The following is a 19,901-nucleotide window of genomic DNA, read 5'->3' on the forward strand; positions in this document are numbered from 1 at the left end:
GGAAAACCGACACCACCAGAGAGGAGACGAAATCTAATAAGATCCTGGAATCAAAAATCCTCTGGTTACAACAATACAAAAACACCTATCAGAAAACCCTGACAAAACCTAAATACCAACCTACTACAACCTTCAGACCTCAAAACTGCACCAAAAGAAAGGAAATTTTCTCACAAAACAGACAAAGGCACCTCAGTCCTCCAAGAAACACAAATTTGCGATAATACGCTGATATAATAAGAAACAAGAGAACATACAATCCCAACCATAAAACAAATAGAACTCCCAAGAGACAAATTCATAGACTCAAACGAACCCCATGGAAAAACAATAGAATACTGAGTCAAACCCTAATCCAACAACCACCCGTGAATAACCAACTTAAAATATTTACATAGAGAGAAAAATACAAAATTCCCGCATAAACATTCCCAACTTCAATGGAAACCATTTTTTTAGGCAGGAAATCTGCTACCAAAAGCAGAAAACAGAACCATTCTACCCGAGACATTAGAAAACAAACAACCGAAAATAGTAAATTTATCTATGAAGAAATTATCATAAGAAGAAATTCCTCTTCTGGAAAATGGATTGAAATGTGCACCCACTCCAAAACTCAACCAAGCTGAACTCATAAAAGATACAGAATAATCTTACCAAAAGTTACGTTTGAGAGAAATTTTTTTATTAAAAACTGGACACAGACAAATTACTGGTTAAAAACAGAAAACAATTCAAACCTCTCTTAAATAGAGATAAAAATTTAGAAGAATATATTAGCTACCTATGACGATCAGCAAAGCCTAATATGAGAGAAAGGAAATGTAAATCTAGCATATCTAATTTACAAAAAGACTCTTCGATAATTTTCAAAGAAGCAGATAAAGGTGCAGCAATAGTTATCATGGATAAGAACCATTACAGAGATATGGTGACGAAAGAACTCAATGACCATCACTTCTACAAGAAGCTGAACCAAAACGAGAATAAAAATACTATGAGCAAGAGACATAGACTGGTCTCAAAATATCGTAATAACCTAAATGAGAATGCAGTTAATTGTTTAACATACTTCGAAGTAAAAACCTGTAGCTTCTACGGTTTACCCAAGATCCACAGATGAAAAGAAATCCAAGACAAGATAAAAGGTAACAATCCAAAATATGCCGAAATTCCGAAACCCAGACCCCTGAAACTACGCTCAATCATTGCAAGACCAGCATCTGGTACACAGCAGCATCCGGTACACAACGCTTGAGCAACTTAATAGATATAGTTCTAAAATTTTTATGCAAAATTATACCAAGCTTTGTCCGGAACGATATGGACTTCTTAAACTATATACCTAAAAATGTCCACTGCTAAGTTACGGGGGCGTAAACATACCAGCATCGGTTGTCAAGCGATAGTGGTGGTGGTGGTGGTGGTGGGGAAACATAGACACACACACACATATATATATATATATATATATATATATATACGACGGGCTTCTTCCAGTTTCCGTCTACCAAATCCACTCACAAGGCTTTGGCCGGCCCGAGGCTCTAGCAGAAGCGATTTGCCGAAGGTGCCATGCAGTGGGACTGAACCCAGAACCATGTCGTTGGTAAGCAAGCTACTTACCATACAGTCACTCCTACACCTACAGCGTAATACTTATTTATTCTTGATTTCTTTTACTTTTTTCTTCTTCGTCTTCCATTTCTTTTTTCTTCACACATACTTTTGTATTCTTTATACATACATACATACATGTATGTATGTATGTGGAGGCGCAATGGCCCAGTGGTTAGGACAGCGGACTCGCGGTCATAGGATCGCGGTTTCAATTCCCAGACCGGGCTTTGTGAGTGTTTATTGAGCGAAAACACCTAAAGCCCCACGAGGCTCCGGCAGGGGATGGTGGCGAACCCTGCTGTACTCTTTCACCACAACTTTCTCTCACTCTTACTTCTTGTGTCTGTAATTCAAAGGGCCAGCCTTGTCACACTGTGTCACGCTGAATATCCCAGAGAACTACGCTAAGGGTACACGTATCTGTGGAGTGCTCAGCCACTTGAACGTTAATTTCACGAGCAGGTAGTTCCGTTGATCGGATCAACTGGAACCCTCGTCGTCGTAAGCGACGGAGTGCCAACAACAACAATGTATGTATGTATATTATATTCTTTTCCTATTTTTTTATGTACATTTTTTTGTATGTATACTTGTAAGAAAAAATCTTTTACTATTTCAGCAACCAGTAAAACACATATTTCAGTTTGAAATCGCCTTTTGCAGTGTTCAGATGTGTATTTTTTGCTCTGGTAAGACCGTTGTTGAAATATTACTGTTGCTGTGTTGGAACTCTATTTCGTGTTTTTTTTCAAAAACACTTTTGTTTTCTGCTTTATAGCAGATTTGTTATTTCTTTCACCCACCCCTTGTTTCAAGGGCGAAACCACACCGAAAATGAACCTTTCACCAGTTTCTTCGGAAGAAGACTTGACTTATGGCAATATTTTGGAAGCTTTGTTAACAGGCGTGCCTGTTGAACAAGCAGAGGGGGAGAATATGCCTCTTAAATAGGCGGAAAAAAGAAATGTACCTGTTGAATAGGCCAAAGCAAAAAATGTGCCTTTGAACTTATTTCAAAGAAAAACATAGTAAATTTTGCAGCCGCTGTATCCAGAACCAAAGAAGACTTAAAATTTGATACGAACGAAGTAGAAGAATATAAAGGACTACTATAAATGGAGGGACATGACATTAACTTGGTCCCTCTAAGTGAAATCTTACATGTAACACAACGGAAGACTAAAACATTCCACATGTAAAAACAAGAAGAGTGATTTTGTGACGAGAGAGGCAATAGAGAAATGTTTAAGGCCCGTCTGCAAGAAACAGCTTATATTGCCAGGAGCAGAAGATTTGAAACTGTGGAGGTTCGGTTCCCCAGTGAAGCGAAAGCTAGACTCTCCTCCATGGCCACGTTAAAATCTACAGAAGTAGTTCTGTTCTCGACTTACCTCGGAAGACGCACTTCCAAGGTAAGGACGGCGGAGATACCACCAGAAATAGATGTGGCCTGGCTAGTGGTTGCCTTAATAATGGGACCGGAGGATAAAATCACTATCCTCCAAGCCACAGAATATCACTACCAACACTGGTTTGGCCAAGCACTTGAGTTAATCATTCAAGCCACGCCCCTAAGCCTTGGAGTGATTCCAAACTCTATAATAATCGGGTAAGAAGTGAATCTCAAGGTCCTTGTTGAAATCCGCAAACCCAGGTATTATAAATGTGGCGAAAAGGGACACATTCGGGCAGAATATAAAATAAGAAAGACACAAGAAGAAAACACGACCACATAACCACTGACGAGAGCCGCGGCACCCCCACCAGTCGCAGAGCAACCCGCACCGCTGGAAGAGACAAGCTTACACGAACCCAGAAATACACACGCCCCACATAGATATACGCAAGCACACACACACACTTACAAACACACATGATACACAAGCACACATGCAACCACAAGCACACATTCACCTACAAACACACACACACCCCTCAAACCACCCACCAATCACCAAAGGAAAAAATGCAAGAACATCGCAGCAATAAATACAAGAAACATTTTATTAAAGACAAAAATAGAACAGACTTAATCGGCAAAAAATAGAAAGCAGCCGAACACGTACTGGCCCTTCTCCATATAGAATTTTATACAATTGATAACACGGAATACAACGAGATAAAGAAATTATTTGCTGGGGACGTGGGGCTTTGCAACTGAACTTTTCAAACCATTTATACAGACAATTTTTAAAAGCAACCTTACAAACCACATTACCTGAAAACAGGAAAGAGGAGGGGTTAACACCTTCCTCCCGCCAAGTAAACTGTTATGTTCTTGCTCAAATTCGGAATGGAAGCAAAGTGAGGAAAATGACTAGTTTACCGGCGGTGTTAGTCGAAAGAGTTATGTCTGGTAGTAATATCCGGTGTCATTAATCGTAATAAAGGAAGCAAAACTGCCTCCTTGACGACCTCAGCCAAGTTTCCTTGAGTCGTTCGTATTTTGATGGTTTCACCGAAAGGTTGGTTGTTTTGCTTTGCGTGCTGTTGATATTGTTGTAAATTGTGTTTCGCTTGTTCCCGTAAGGGTGACTTTGATATTATATTATTTGTACTGTGAACTGTGATTCTCCCCCTTCGGGGGAAGGAATTTTGTGCTCAAGTGAACTGTCTTGGTGTTAAACCAAACTATTATCTCTCCGTTAGACGGAGTTGTGTTTGGTTTAAAAATTAAAAAAAAAAGGAAATGGCTTCTATGGAGGTCCAAAATAATATGAATTTTGCAGCGGCCGTTGGCGGTCGTGAAATAATTCAATTTAAAATTGAAGAAATACAGAAGTTTTACGGGATGATAACAGAAAAAGATAGTGAAGCTAAGATCTCACCTCCAAGCGAACTACAAAACAAAATAAAAGAACGAACAATTATCTACAAAACCTACAATGTAGAGACAAAGAAATTTGAACACTTGGAGGAGGGGACAATTGAAAAATGTCTTGGTTCAACAATGATCGAAATTAAATATTTAATAAGGGGAATGAAATTCGCAACTGTGGAAGCAAGGTTCGAGTCGTCAGAACGTGCAAGAGAATATTCGACTCGAACTTTGCAAAGTGGAAATATTCTGCTGCTACCGTTATACCTGGGACGGAGAACATCCAGGATTAAAATTAAAAACATCCCCCCTGAAGCAGAGGTAGGGTGGGTTTTGGCCACCCTCCTCCGCAGGAGAGAGGAAAAAATCAAAATAATCGAAATAATACGAGACGGTCCACTAAATTGGCGAGGTCAGACCCTAGAGATTCTGGCCCAAGCCGCAAGCATCGACCTGGAGGATTTACCGGAAACTATTGTAATGAACGACATGAACATCTCTATTCACGTAGAAGGGAGAAAACCTCGGTGCTACAAGTGTAGCAAGAAGGGCCACATAAAAGAGAAGTGCCCCGAAAACAAGAAGTCAGACCAACCTACACCTGTCCCCTCCACCTCCAAGGAAATTACCCCAAAGGACCAAAAAATCGAATAAAAAAAACCTGAAGCAAAAAAGGATGTACCTGAAAACAATAGAAAAAGCAAAGAAAGTGCGCCCCTGGATACAGAGGTTGCGGAAAAAAACGCACCTACCAAAAAGGGTGAACTCCCAGCCAAGGAGGCTGTTACCAGGAGTTCATCCCACCAAGAGGTAACACACGTAAGAGAGGAGTACATTACGGATAGTGAAGAAGAAAATATTGTGACTACAGACGAGTATAAAGTGTGCTCTAGGAAGAGACATAAAAAAACTGATTCCCCGAAAGCAATTCGAGCTAAAATACCCAAGCCCCCGAACACAGAAAGGAAAAAAAAGAAAATGTCCTTCATAGACATACCCATAAACATCCCCGAATCCAGTGATCTAGTAACAGTGTCTTACAAAGCCAAGAACATTTATTTAGATGGGGTCATTAGACCCCATCGAGAATCCCTAGTCTATAGAAATGACTATGTTCAAAGTCCTTTCGTAATAGCAAAAATTGCTAGAACATTATTTTTCGACATGTTGAAATTACATCCCAAAGACATACATTGATTAAAAAATCAAAAAAGGGTGTTCGACCCGCCGATGGAACCATTCTTAGACGAAAAGGATGAGCGTAGGGGAATGGTCTCAAATGTTTTGAGAACCATTCCCCTAACAAGATAAATGAGAGTAAGGTAGCTTTCTTTTCTTCTATGACTCATAATGATTGCGCTGGATATTGCTTGTTTGAACGTGCGTGGCCTGAACTGGAAGAGGAAGCAGGCGTGCCTCCTCGACGACCTCAGGTCACATGATATAGATGTGATGGTTGTTACAGAGACCAAGCTGGACAAGCTGCAGGCCTTCTCTGCACTCCTGAACGGCTACGAGAAAATAATTTCTTCTAGCCGGGAAGGAAGAAGCAGAGGGGTGGCTGTCTTGATCTGTAAAAGCTTGGTCATGCAAGTAAGTACAATCTTCGTGGACCCAGAAGGCGAGTTGGTCGTTCTGGAACTAACATACAGTGGTAAGGCCGTCAGGCTGGTGGGTATCTACGCGCCTAGTAATGCAAGCAAACGGGTTGGCTTCTTTCAACGCCTGGAGAATTTCCTGGTAACGTCAAAGACACTAGTGGTACTAGGCGACTTCAACGCTATACTGGATGCACGCCTAGATAGCGTGGGCTCAACAGATAGAAAAGGAAACTCTTGCCTCATCGATCTGCTGAAGCGTTTCAGGCTGGCAGATCGATACAGGCTTGACCACCCGAACACTCCAGTGTGGACCTGGACAAGAAGTGACGGAATGGTCAGGTCTTACATAGACAGGATAGTGGTAAGCACTAGAGATAGTCACAGTTTCAGTTGTCCACAATTTACATACGTACCCTACACAGATCACAAGTTAGTGACGTGTAGGGTGAATATAGATAAGGTACATAGACAGGGATCTGGCTACTGGAAGTTGAACAAGACTATATTGGATTGCAAGGCTTACCGTAGCCAGATTAAGGAGTTAGTGAAGAGGGCGCTTACCAGCACTGTTATCAACAACCGGTGGTGGAGCGCCCTCAAAAGAGCCCTTCGAATTGAGTCAATTAGATTTAGCAAACAGTTAACTCTAGAACAGACTAGAATAGAAAGGGATTTAGTTAAGGCATTAGACGAGGCATTGAGAACGGGCTATGCGTCACAAGTGTTGGCGGCGAGATCGGCACTGGACCGACACCTCAATGCCAAACATGAAGGATGCAGAGTCCGAGCTAGGACACGTGCAATGGGCTGTGAAGGTATCAATGTTGCTAGATGGGCTCGCTCGGAAGAAACCCGTCGAGGCATTGATGCTACGATCGGGTCTTTGATAGATGAGTCCGGACAGGAGGAGATGTGCAAGGCCTTTCACAAACACTTTGCCACGTTGTTCGGGAGGGGCGGGACGTTGGACCATGGGGATGCTTTACGGCATTTTCTGGACGGCGGCCCGCGTCTTTCGGCTCGTGACGCTGAGCGCTGCGAAGGACCAATCACAGCCAAAGAAATCAGAGAGGTGCTTTCCGAGAGCCCCGGGGAAAAGTCGGCGGGTCTGGATGGTCTTCCCTACGAGTTTTACAGTAGCATGCCAGACTTGTTCGGGGACATACTGGCCAGTGTGTACACGAATTGGCAGCAGAATTGGAGGATTCCCAAAGATGTGAGCCGAGGAGTGGTGACACTGGTCAGGAAGGACCCAAGCAAGGGGGATAACGTTAATAACTTTAGGCCCATAACTCTGTTAAACACAGAGTTAAAGATTTTGGCCAAGGTGCTTGCAAAGAGAGTTAAGGTTGTCGTGGGCGACCTGGTGGGGGAAGCACAGACATGTGCCATCCCAGGAAGGACGATACAGGACAACCTGCACCTCATTCGCTACACCATAGAGCGGGTGGGTAAAATGCATGGCAACGGTGGGGCACTGGTGAATTTGGACCAGTCTAAGGCGTTCGATAGGGTTGACCACGGATACCTGGCGGCTGTCCTTCGGGCGACCGGATTTGGCCCGATCTTCCGAGGCTGGATTAAAGCCATGTACGGCAACATCGAATCAACAGCCCGGGTGAATCGGTTCCTTTCGAACCACTTCGCGATTAAGCGTTCGGTTCGTCAGGGCTGCCCCCTGTCCCCGATTCTGTACGTGTTGGCGCTCGAGCCATTACTGCGGAAGTTGAGGGACGTGGGGGCGGACCCGCATGATCTTTGTAACGGAAGGAACGTGACGGCATACGCGGATGACGTCACCATCACCGTGTCAGATGAAGGGCGTCTACCTCATTTAAAGGACGCCATCAAAAGATACGAGACGGTAGCAAGGGCTAAAATTAACCAGGAAAAATCAGTCGGCTTGCAACTCGGTACCTGGAGAAGCAAGTCGATGCCTCCCAACAGCGTCGTCGGGCGCTGGACGGAGGGCCCGGTTAAAATGCTCGGGGTCTGGTTTGGACCGGACCTCCAGGTGGAGAAGAACTGGAGTGAGGTGGCGAGCAAGGTGACAGCCGTAGCCCAGAAGTGGTCTGCGAGGAGGTTATCCTTGTTGGGAAGGGCGGAGGTTGCACAGGTTGCCTAACCGTCGTGCCTTGCCCTGTTTTGTGGCTGAACAAGTTGGAGCGGATCCTTTTCCACTTTTTGTGGGGAAGTAAAACTCCACTTGTGAGGCGCTCCATCTGTTACTAGAAACCGCTAAAGGGTGGGCTGGGGATGCCCTGACTGATGATGCGCAAGCACGCGCTGAGGCTGAGACATCTCCGGTGCCACCTGGATGGTGAGCAGGTGTGGTCAACGCTTGCCGAGCAGGATTTCCCAAAGTATGGGTCCCTGAGGGACTTAGGAGCATGGATCAGACGAAGACCCAAGACGGGGGATTGGCAGATGGAGTGCAAACAAGCGCTCTCCCTCTTCTCTCGAGTGAGTAAAGCTAGCAGCAGGGTTACCACAGCGGATATTTATAGCGGGTTGGTGGAGCTTAAGTCTGATGATGTCCTGGGGGAGACTCTGGGCTTCGACAAGAGGCAGCTAACCAGCCTGTTCGGGAGGACCTTCGGGTCGGGACTCCTGAATAATTACCAGAAATCCTTGGCCTGGCTGTGCTACCGATCGGCGTTACCGGTTCAGGAAAGATTGTCAAGACACGGTTGTGACACCTCCCCCACATGTCCGAGGTGCGGGCGGGCCAGTGAAACGGTGACGCACGCCTTCGTTCAATGTGAGTGATTTGATAACCTATGCCGAACAGCTGATGTCGGATACAGAAAGAGTACGACTCTCGACTGAATCCATGATTAAGATGGTACCGCCTTCTTCTTTTTCCAAAGAGAGGAAGGCAGCATTTCTCTACGTAATAACCATATTGAAAGAAAGGGTATGGAAGAGGCGCTCGGAAGGAATTGCGACAGGACAATTCATCTCCAGACGAGGGCTGGTGAACTACTTCACCGCCCATCTTGTTTCCAAGATCCGTCTGGAGAGGAGGATCTTGTCGCAAAGAGTATTTGCCAAAAGATGGAAGGATGTCGTAAGAAAGTTGTGTATGCAAGGGGCCATGCCAACACGGTCGGACCGGGCGTAGAAGGAAAAGAAATGGAAAAAGAAAAACGAAAAAAAAAAAATCAACCGGCGGGTTAGTGGGACACCCCACCAACCCAAAAGTAATCAAATTTTTAAAACAATAACATCATCACATTATAATATATTATTCGCATGTTAAAATCATTCGTTAAATCATCTGTAAAAAGGCTCAACGATCTATATGTTCCCCCTTGTCTGTCCTAGTTCGTCCCCTCTATGTATCCTATTTATTAGGAAATAAAAGAAAATCAACTCGCATAGTTTGGATTTAATAGTTGCTATCAAAACCAGACTGAGAGGGCTGCAGCCTTTTTCACGCCTTCTAAACGGCTACGAGAAATTTATTTCTCCAAGCCAACCTGGAGGGGAAGGAGGAGTTGTAGTTGCACTCAGGGATAATCTGGATTTAGAGATGAGAACTGTCTTTGTAGATCCCATCGCAATCCCAGACTTGTATCGATAGAAGTTGTCTTTGAAAACAAAGTAGTAATTCTCCAAGATGAATTTTAGCCCGTCAATTACGAATTCTTTTCTGATGCGATGTGGGAGTTCATTGGCGTAGTTCTCTAGCCAGAATTTAATTGCCTCTATTCCTAGGTTGTGGAGGATATTAGAAGAGAGGTTAACTACGTCGAAGGATACTAGCAGGGTGTTTTTGTTTATTGTTTTAGGGAGATGATTGAGCATATCCAGGTCGTCCCTTATGTAGCTGTTGATATGCTTGAGGAATATACAAGTACTTTCCTTTTCTCCCTCCTATTCTTATACGTGTCCACCCTCTCGATTTTTCGCCCCTACATAATTTCGCCCCAATCCGCATACACACTTTTAATTTTTTTTCGCCGATACCTTCATAACAACAAGGTCTGATAGACGCACAACGTAACAGTATGACTTTGATACAAGTCTGAGGACGTGCCTCTCCAATACCTGAAACTGCATTTATTACGTAATTTTTTCTTTTAGAATTTTCGTGTAAACTGGTGTTGATTGTAAATGGATTTGATTCAGAAACATGTCAAAATTATTATTAAAGATGTGTTGAAGAATTTTCTTCTTTTCATTGGCATAAACACACACACACATACACACATATATATACCTTCGTCTTTTATTTTTTTGTAAATTTGAACAACTATATATATATATATATATATATATACTTGTTTTTGTATACATTCGCTGCTTTCTTCCAAGGAATCTAATGCTCTTAGCTTAGTTTTTCCTTGGGGCTGGCCAGATTGGCCCAATATCGAAAATAACCAGCCGAAATTGCAAAGATAATCTGGCTCTCGACTGAAGAGAGAAAACTTCGAATGACATGTCTGTGTTTTCTTTGTATCGTCTACCTATATGTTTTGTCCCTTTCTTGTATTACCTAACTGTCTGGATGTTTTGCGTTCTTGTCCCATTCTGTATTATTTATATATATACATATATATATATATAAGTTATTAGCCAGAGGTTATGCAACCGTTTAAGGGATAATTGTATCCGTAGGCACTACTAGTGTATTACCTAACTATGTATAGGCCTTCCTGTAAGGTTAACAGCAGCTGGTAATTTAAATGGTAAACCGTGGGTTAATATATTCAGATAAGAAAAGAAATGGAGCAACAATTAACAATTAGTTGATAATTGGCATTAAATGGTCATAGTTTAATTATAGTTAAAATAACATTCACAACCGGTTCAGTTTGTTATTTTTTAGGTTAATTTGCATTTACCTCGTACCATGTAACAAACATCGTCAGAATGATTGGGACTTTACCAGAGGAATATTGACAGGAGAAAAAAAGGAAAAAAAATAAGGAAAAAAGGGGGAGAAGGAAGAAGTTCGTTAAGTCTTTAGGCTTACATCTTTGTGTCCTTTAAAAGTTGCACGTGTGTGTACATTTCTCCAAGTAGATGAATGGAGCAGTAAGTGGGGGAAATGATTAGTTGACCGGCGGTGTTAGTCGAAAAAGTTATACCTGGTAGTAATATCCGGTGTCATTAATCGTAATAAATAACGCTATTTGAGTCCGCTAGATAAATCCCTATGATTACAAATAATGGGCTTGTTAAAAGTTAAGAATTCTCTTAAAAGTTTAATTGCGATATACGGTAGAAATCTGGGTTACATGGAACGAGACAAATGGAGATTTACCTAAAAAATAACAAAATGGAACAGCTGCAAATGTTATTTTAATTATACTTAAACTATGACCATTTAATACCGATGATCAACTTCTAAATGTTAATTGTTGCTCCATTTCTTATAGATATATAGGACGGGCTTCTTTGAGTTTCTGTCTATCAAATCCACTCACAAGTCTTTGGTCCGCCCGAGGCTATAGTAAAAGATACGTCACCAAGGTGTCACGCAATGGTATTGAGCCCAGAACCATGTGGTTGGGAAGCAAGCTTCTTACAACACAGCCACCCAAGCGCCTCTGAAGTTGTTATTCGCGAGAAGAGACTCAATAGATTGCAGTGTGCTAGCTGCTCGACTAAGCGCGTCATGGTGAACAGTTAAGTTGAGTCGAATGCAAGCAATCCTTGAATTTGTTATTATCGTTAGAACGCCGGATCAAATGCATAGTGGCATTTCGTCTGTCTTTACGTTCTGAGTTCAAATTCCACCGAGGTCGACTTTACCTTTCATCTTTTCGAAATCGATAAATTAAGTATCACGGAAACACTGGGATCGATGTAATCGACTAGTCCCCTCCCCACAATTTCAGACCTTGTGCCTGTTGTAGAAAGGATTACGCAATTGCTTGCTCTTCTGGACGACTACGTTGTTTATACCTCCTCTGGTCACCTTGAATCAAATGATGTCGCGGTGTTTTTTCGAAAAGGCTTTGACTTGAGAGTGAATGCAATTTTCCTCGACCTGATCGGTAGGATGGTGGGAGGGCTTTCAGACTAATGGTAGTTTACGCCCCAACAAGAGCTGGACGGCCAGATTTTTTTAGACGTCTAGACCATTTCCTAGGGACATCTCGGTCAATAGTGCTAGTGGTCAACTGGAATGGGATCTTAGACACAAGCAAAAATTACGTAGAGGTAGCGGATAGGAGAGTGGGGTGAAAAAGCCACGGTAACTTACTCAGGCATTTCCACCTGTATGATAGGCTCTGCCTCGATCACCCAAATACACCAGTGTGAACTTGGTCAAATCGTAGTGGGTCACCCAGATCGTACTTAGATAGGGGTTTCATTAGGCTAGCAGATAGGCATAGTATAAGTTGTTCACATTTTCAGATCGTTGGTTATCCATGTCACAAATTTGGGACCTTTACAGTCAACTTAGGAAGAACAATCAGACTACGACCTGGTTACTGGAAGAGGAACGCGTCCTTCCCGGTGCTGAAAGATTTCAGGGACCGGATTAGTAGACTACTTCAACAGGAATTGACGGGAGACATCATCCACAACAGGTAGTGGGTCTCCTAAAAAAGGAAAATCAGAGAGGTGTCAGTTTTAACAAAAAGATTCCTTTAGAAAACAGCAGAACAGAAAATAAATTAGTAACTTAGAAGAGACAAATAAAAGTGGGATTGGAAATGACGTGCTAGCGGCGAGAATGGCACTCGACCATTTCTTTGACGTAAAACACGAAGCTGTATTGTCCAAGCTATGGTACGTACCTTGAAACATGAAGGCTCAAAGGCCGTTGGTTGAGCCCGGGTAGCAGAGGCAAAACATGGAAACAAATCTAGGATTCGCTCTGTGATGGACTGCAGAGGGCATGTGCACTCCGATTCCAAACACATGAGCGCAGAGTTTCGGCAGCATTTCGCCGAGCTCTTTTCAATGAGTGGCATTCTTGACACAGTGGGCTTTGAGGCTTACCTGGAGAATATACCGCGCCTATCAGACAAGGATATTGAGTGTTGTCTTCTGTATCTGTCTTGGTATTCACATCTCTTGGAAACTGACTGTACATTTCATTTTCCTTCCATGCTTTTTATTTTCTTCGAGCATATGGCGTAGTGGTTAAGAGCGCGGGCTACTAACCCCAAGTTTCCGAGACCTGAATAATAACAATAATAATAATAATAATAATGCCCGGATGCAGTACTATGCAGTGGCTCTCATGGCTTCTGATCTTAATTGATTGGAAGTGTTATCATGTACATTGTTTTGTCTTGGTACAAAAGATGGGCTACAGCAAATATTCTGCTTAATACCACAGATTTGCTTGTCAATTGTTTGACCTTAACCAGTTGAGCATGTCCCTTGGTGGCTGACGGTATGTGCATCTCTGATCATGAGCAGAAGTAGTGGGGGAGCATCATAGCTGTGTTGAGAGGAATTCTTTGGGGGTTGAATAATTCAAGTTTGGAAACATGGGTGTTTTGCTCAACATCCTTAAACAAACCTTATTCAGGGACCTTTTGAGCGGGATGGGCCATTCGACCTGAAGAAAATTCTAACTGGACCCCACCTGCGAGGTTATGCGCTGTTTATCTTGATATGAGGTCACCATGTCGCGCACATATGGTTGTGATGCATGTGCCTGGTGTACCCTTATCAGACGGGTAGTCATGATGGGTATAATGGGCTTCGTATATTTTACTCCAGTGTCACTTTGATGGCATGCACTGCTCTCTCACTCAGTAATAATAATAATAATAATAATAATAATAATAATAATTATTATTATTATTATTATTATTATTATTATTATTGAAATGGATTTTTCTAAGGATGTGTGAGGTACTTTCTCTGACACATGATTCTCCTGAGATCTAATCTAGATGTTTCTGACATCCCTTTCTTGTCATACTTAGGACACCTTCAATAACAGGAACAGTTCTCGTTTAAAGATGCCACATTTTTTGTATTTCCATTTCCAGGTCCTTATATTTACTTAGATTGTCAAATTCTTTGACAGATATATTTTTATCAGAAGGAACACTAACATCTATTAGTGTACAAGTATTTTAATCTTTAATAATTATTGTTTGGTTGATTAGCCTAGATCGTTCTCTCAGTATTGACTGGAAAATCCCAGAGAATAGTGACATTTTTACCTTCAACGACTGGCTCGGGGTGATGTTCATACCAGTAAGCAGGAGTGTTGATTTTGCAATGGAAATACTATCCTACCTTATCAAGGCGATTTTTGTATTTGTTTGGTGTCAGCACAGGACATCCCGAGACAAGGTGGCCTATAATTTCGCCAAATGTGTCGTAGAATATGCATTTAGAGTCGGAACTGTTTTGAAGAACGTTAGCCAGGTAGTTTTTTGTTAGCAATATTTGATCTTGTGTCGCCAATATGAAACCTTCAGTTTCTGCTTTCAGTTCTGAACTTCTCAGCTACTGATGTGTTGTTGCTTGTTCTACATCAGCATTTCGAATTCGAAGTATATACTGTCCGTGCAGGGGCTTCCGGTTCCACCGCTTCTCAATTTGTTTCTGCCCGTTCTTTTTCGCAGTCTGCTGGATCCATTTTGCTTGTTTTGTGTCAGTGGTTTCAGGTTCTTCAACTATTTCAGGGTTAATGCCAAGTTCCGTTGCGAATTTGCAAGCTTCCTTGACAATAGAATGTAATGTTTTGCTGTTTTCGTGTTTGTACACAAGCCGCAGCGTCCAGTCTTCTGTACTAAATAAGTATTTGTTCATTACTATTGTGGAGGTTTTATAGTTCTACTGGCATCATTCCACTTTCCCCGTTACTTTTAGGTAGGTACAGACGATCAACATCTGCTTTTGGGTAGTGCATGTTCTTAGATGTCAGTAGTGTTCTTGTCATCCTGTCCAGAAGCTAGAGCTCTGTAAGATTCCATTTAATGATGTTAAAACTATTGGGTTGTTCGGAAAGTTCGTGCCGATTTATAGTAGCTTACCTTTCGACTTATTTTAGAACATGGTTGAGTCCATAAAATAGGATTTGACTGCACCTTCATTTAAAGCACAGTTTAAGCTATCTTTTCGTGGAAGAAGGCTTATGTTCCTATAACCTGTGTTAATTCTGTAACCCTTTAAAATGGAAGATAAGAAAGTTCATTTTCGGCACTTGATGCTTTTCTTTTTCCGTAAAGGAAAAAATGCCTCACAAACAACCAAAGAAATATTCGCAGTTTACGGTGATGTTTCTTTATCCGTAAGAACTGTACGGAAGTGGTTCGCAAGGTTCCGAGCTGGAGATTGTAGCCTTATTGATAAAGAGCGATCAGGCAGACCATCCACTACAGATGATGACCAAATCAAGTCATTAATTAAGAATAACTCACGTTCCACAACTCGAGAATTGACAAAAAGCCTCAACCTATCACAATCCGTCGTTCATGAGCACCTGGTAAAAGCTTGAGTGCACAAATCGCTACGATGTTTGGGTACCACATGAGTTGAATGAGAAGAACCTTTTCGATAGCATTTCCATCTGTGATTCGCTTTATAAGCGGAATGAAAACGCGCCTTTTTTAAAGCAAATTCTGACAAGTGATGAGAAATGGATCATCTACCGAAATGTTCAGAGAAAGCGATCCTTGAGTCAGCGACATGAGTCACCTTTAGCCACCCCAAAAGCGGGTCTTCACCCTTAAAAGGTCTTGCTTTCTGTCTGGTGGGATTGGAAAGGAATTCTATACTATGGGCTTCTTCCAAGTAACCCGACAATTAATTCTGAGAAATACTGCACACAACTGGACGAGGTAAAAGCAGCAATTCAAGAGAAACGTCCAGAATTGACTAACAGGAAGGATGTTGTTTTCCAACATGATAATTCAAGACCGCACCTTTCTTTGGGAACCAGACAAAAATTGCTGCAGCTCGGCTGGAATGTGTTACCCTACCCTCCATATTCACCAGACATTGCTCCTTTGAAGTTCCACTTATTCAGGTTTCTGTAAAATAGTCTTAATGGTAAAAATTTCAATTCCTTGGATGACGTAAAAAGATACCTTGATGAATTCTTTGCCATGAAACCACCTCAGTTCTGGTAAGAGGGTATTTTCAAGTTAAAGGGAAGATGGAGACGCATTGTGCAACAAAATGGTTCATATTTGGTTGATTAAAAATGTAATGGCAAGTATTTATTGATATTTTTCTTTCCATTAAAAATTGGCATGAACTTTCCGGACAACCCAATATTTTGGACTACTGGAAGTGCCAGTGTTTTAATGGCTTCGATGCTATTTATCGAGTTGAGTTCAGATTTTAGTATGAGTTTCGCTCTCCTGTAATACTCCTGTCTTATTTTTCCTTCATAGTAGCATGTTGTATACCCCCTCCTTCGTTTATCCCCAGGTATTTGTAACTTTCTTGTGAGTCAAGCTCCTTGATGGTGGCGTCGGTATCTAATTCAATGGAAGCGGTTTGCCTGAGCTTGCCTCTTACAAAAGTTGTTTTAGTACACTTATAAAGGTCAAAATCCATCCTGGTGTCATTGATGAACTCTTTAACAGTCGTTAGCAGTCCTACTAGCTCTTCGTCGTTTCTAGCAAACAGCTTCGGATCGTCCATATAGAACATATGGTTTATTGTCGTATTATAAATTACAAATAGCCACAAAACACGAACAAATCAAAAAAACTGTTTGGTTTTATAATGCTGACAAATACCTAACAAATGTGAAGAAGAAACAACAAATGAAATCCAAACTAAAAGTAGAACAGCAACGGACCATGATAAAACGATGGCAAGAAAAGCCCCTACATGGAAAATACTGGGCTAAACTAAACGCAAACGAAATAGACAGAGAAAAATCCCAGCAATAGTTGAGAAGCTCAGGATTCAAAGCAGAGACTGAAGGATTTTTAGTTGCAGCACAAGACCAAAACCTCCCCACCAGAAATTACCAAACACATATAATGAAAAGAAACATAGCAAATAACTGCAGAATATGTAGAGGTGGACAAGAAACAATAAATCATATTATCGCTGACTGCCCAGTCCTGGCTAAGAAGGAATATATTCACAGACACGATAAAGCTGGGACCTATGTACACTGGAGGCTATGCCAACACTATGGAATAACAACAGAAAAAAGATGGTATAAACACACGCCAGAAAAGGTCACAGAAAACGAGAAAGCAACCATACTCTGGGATATGCTAATACACACAGATAGAGAAATTAAGGCCAATAGACCAGATATAGTTGTCAAAGATCATGAAGGAAAAAAATGCTTTCTAGTTGATGTATCAATACCAGCAGATGACAACGTCTCTCTAAAAGAAATGGAAAAAAAATTCCTATCATTGTGGGCGCATTAGGTATGATAAAAATATTCAGACAAATACATAACATTATGTAACAGTTCTACTGGACACACTATTCCAATTTCCTTTATATTCCTCTTGATGCCTTCTGATACTCTTCCCAAAGACTCAACAATAATTGGCACAATCTTCACCTTCTTCATTTTCCATAACCGGGCTATTTCGTACTTAAGAGGGTTGTATCTATCTATCTATCTATCTATCTATCTATCTATCTACCTATCTATCTTTTCACCTTCATTTTTTACTATTCTTGCATCATCAACTACACAGCATATGTGGTGCACCTTGTCCACCACCACTAGGTCCGGTCTGTTATGCTCTAGCACCTGATCTGTTTGGAGTGGGATAACACAGAGGATTTTGCTAGTCTTTGACTCTGCCGCTGCGGTCTGTACTCCTACCTCTCTCTAGCTCCCACTTTTCGCACAGCTTCCAATATAACACTTTTGCTACCTGTATTATTATCATCGACGTTATACGAACTTTTTAAACTTTCGAGAGAATGTGAACTAATTCTTTTTTGGAATATCTCGAAACACAAACTTAACGCTAGCTATAAATAATATAAATAGTTGTAAATATTTGGTTGTAAAACTCTTTTAGAAAGAAAATGTCGAAGTGGAGTGTAAGAAAGTGTTTCCATTTTATATTTGATTTTGCATTGTTGAGGCATTCTTTTAGTATTTTCAGTGTCGCTCTGAAATTGTCTCTGTTATGCCAAGTATGCGTTACATGAGCAGCGCTATTTTTTGTGTGGTGATTGCGTTTGGTATGTTTTATAGTGTAGGATATTGTGCTTTATCGTGTGGTCTATTGTGAATGAACAGTGTAGTTTTACTGGTTCGTGAATCACTAGGTTATGTGTTGCATGAATAAGTAAACTGAGTGGGAGTAATTTGAACTATTTCGAGTGTGGGCGATGTCTTTTACGACCGCGTGCAAAATTCTAAGCTCTGCTATGACACATGCTTTTGTTCAGTAAGTTTTTGTTCGATAGGTACTTTATTTTATCGACCAGGAAGGATTTAAGTCAAAGTTCTCCTCATTAGTTTTCGGCTCAGATCTAAAGGGTAATAAGGGCCTGCTGTAAGGAATTTTGTCCGATCCTTTAACGATTCTGCCAAATACAAACCGATACCAACCCTCTGTGTGTAAGCAAGGATCAATTGAAAATGCAGTAAAAGCAGGCAATAAAAATTAAACTTCTGTAAAAGCAAAATTAATAATTATGTCTTTAAAGGCTATGATATTAAACTTAATTTGTAATCTGTTTATTATTAATCCTGCACTGACTTTTTACATCCCACATTTTGCTTGTTTCCAATTCACGATCCTACTGTCGTTTGTTTTAAAGTAGTCCTAGTTCAATTGCATTTTTAACTGCATAACCAAAGACAGATACTTGCTTTAGAGACATGAGATATTTCCCTTTGTTTTTGTATATGTTTATTCTATTCAAAGAACTTTACGTAATATGTGTGTACATTCGGTTGCAGGGGTCGGCGAACCGGGAAAAATTACCCTAAGTGAGGCAAAAATGAAATTCTTGGGGGTAATGAGGACTCATTAGCCATGAGTAAAATTATATAAAAAAAATTTGCTCCCTGTTACGACAGAAATTTTTCTTCTGGCATGAGGAGGCTGTCCAAAAGTTGTTGCCTTTTGCAACATTCTACCTTTGCAAACAAGGATTTCCGACTCTAATGAACACAAAAACAAAGCAGAGTAATCGATTGGATCCCGAAGACTGTATCCAAATTGTTCTGGCATCAAAATGCCCCAATTTTGATGTAATTGTAACAAAAATGAAACAACGTCATTTCTCCAAAACTTGAAGTCAAAAAGTTTCGAGAAAAATATTTTTGTTTCATAATGAGGATATTAATTTATTTCATCGCATTTGTTTTATACTTTTAATATTTATAATTGCATTCTCTATATAAATAGATTCAATGAACCTTTTGAATTCAAAGAATCTATGGTTTTCTTCCATTCAAGTTAAGGGGGCAACGTTAGCGTAAATAAATATATTTTGGGGAAATTGGTTAAAAAATTTCCTCGACCCCTGTGTTAAAGTAAATTTCGCCTTAAACATTTGTGCCGTAGAAAAATTCGCGTAAAGAAATTTTGATCTAAATTATCTCTACACATTCTCCTTTTTGTTTCTTTTTAATGTTTATGTCTGACGTTGAATAAAGGCTTTTTATAAAACCTTTTATCGTTCTTTATTAGTTAAAAAAAAATACCAATATAGAATGCTTTGCCATTGTCCATACAACGAATTTGTTTAACAACGAATTTTCCGGATACGCTCTACATTCATCATTCCCAAATAACGTTTAGTACTAAACTAAGTCAAGTTTGAAGTAGATTTCATTGCTGCAAACTAATCAATCCTTGCAACATAACGCATCAATGCAAACTTTATGGGCGCAGGCGTGGGTATGTGTTAAGAAGCTTGCTTCCCAACTACATGGTTTCGGGTTCAGTCCCACTGTTTGGCACCTTGGGCAAGTG

Source organism: Octopus bimaculoides, chromosome 5, assembly GCF_046866305.1.
Source record: "Octopus bimaculoides isolate indiv1 chromosome 5, ASM4686630v1, whole genome shotgun sequence".
Lineage (NCBI taxonomy): Eukaryota > Metazoa > Mollusca > Cephalopoda > Octopoda > Octopodidae > Octopus > Octopus bimaculoides.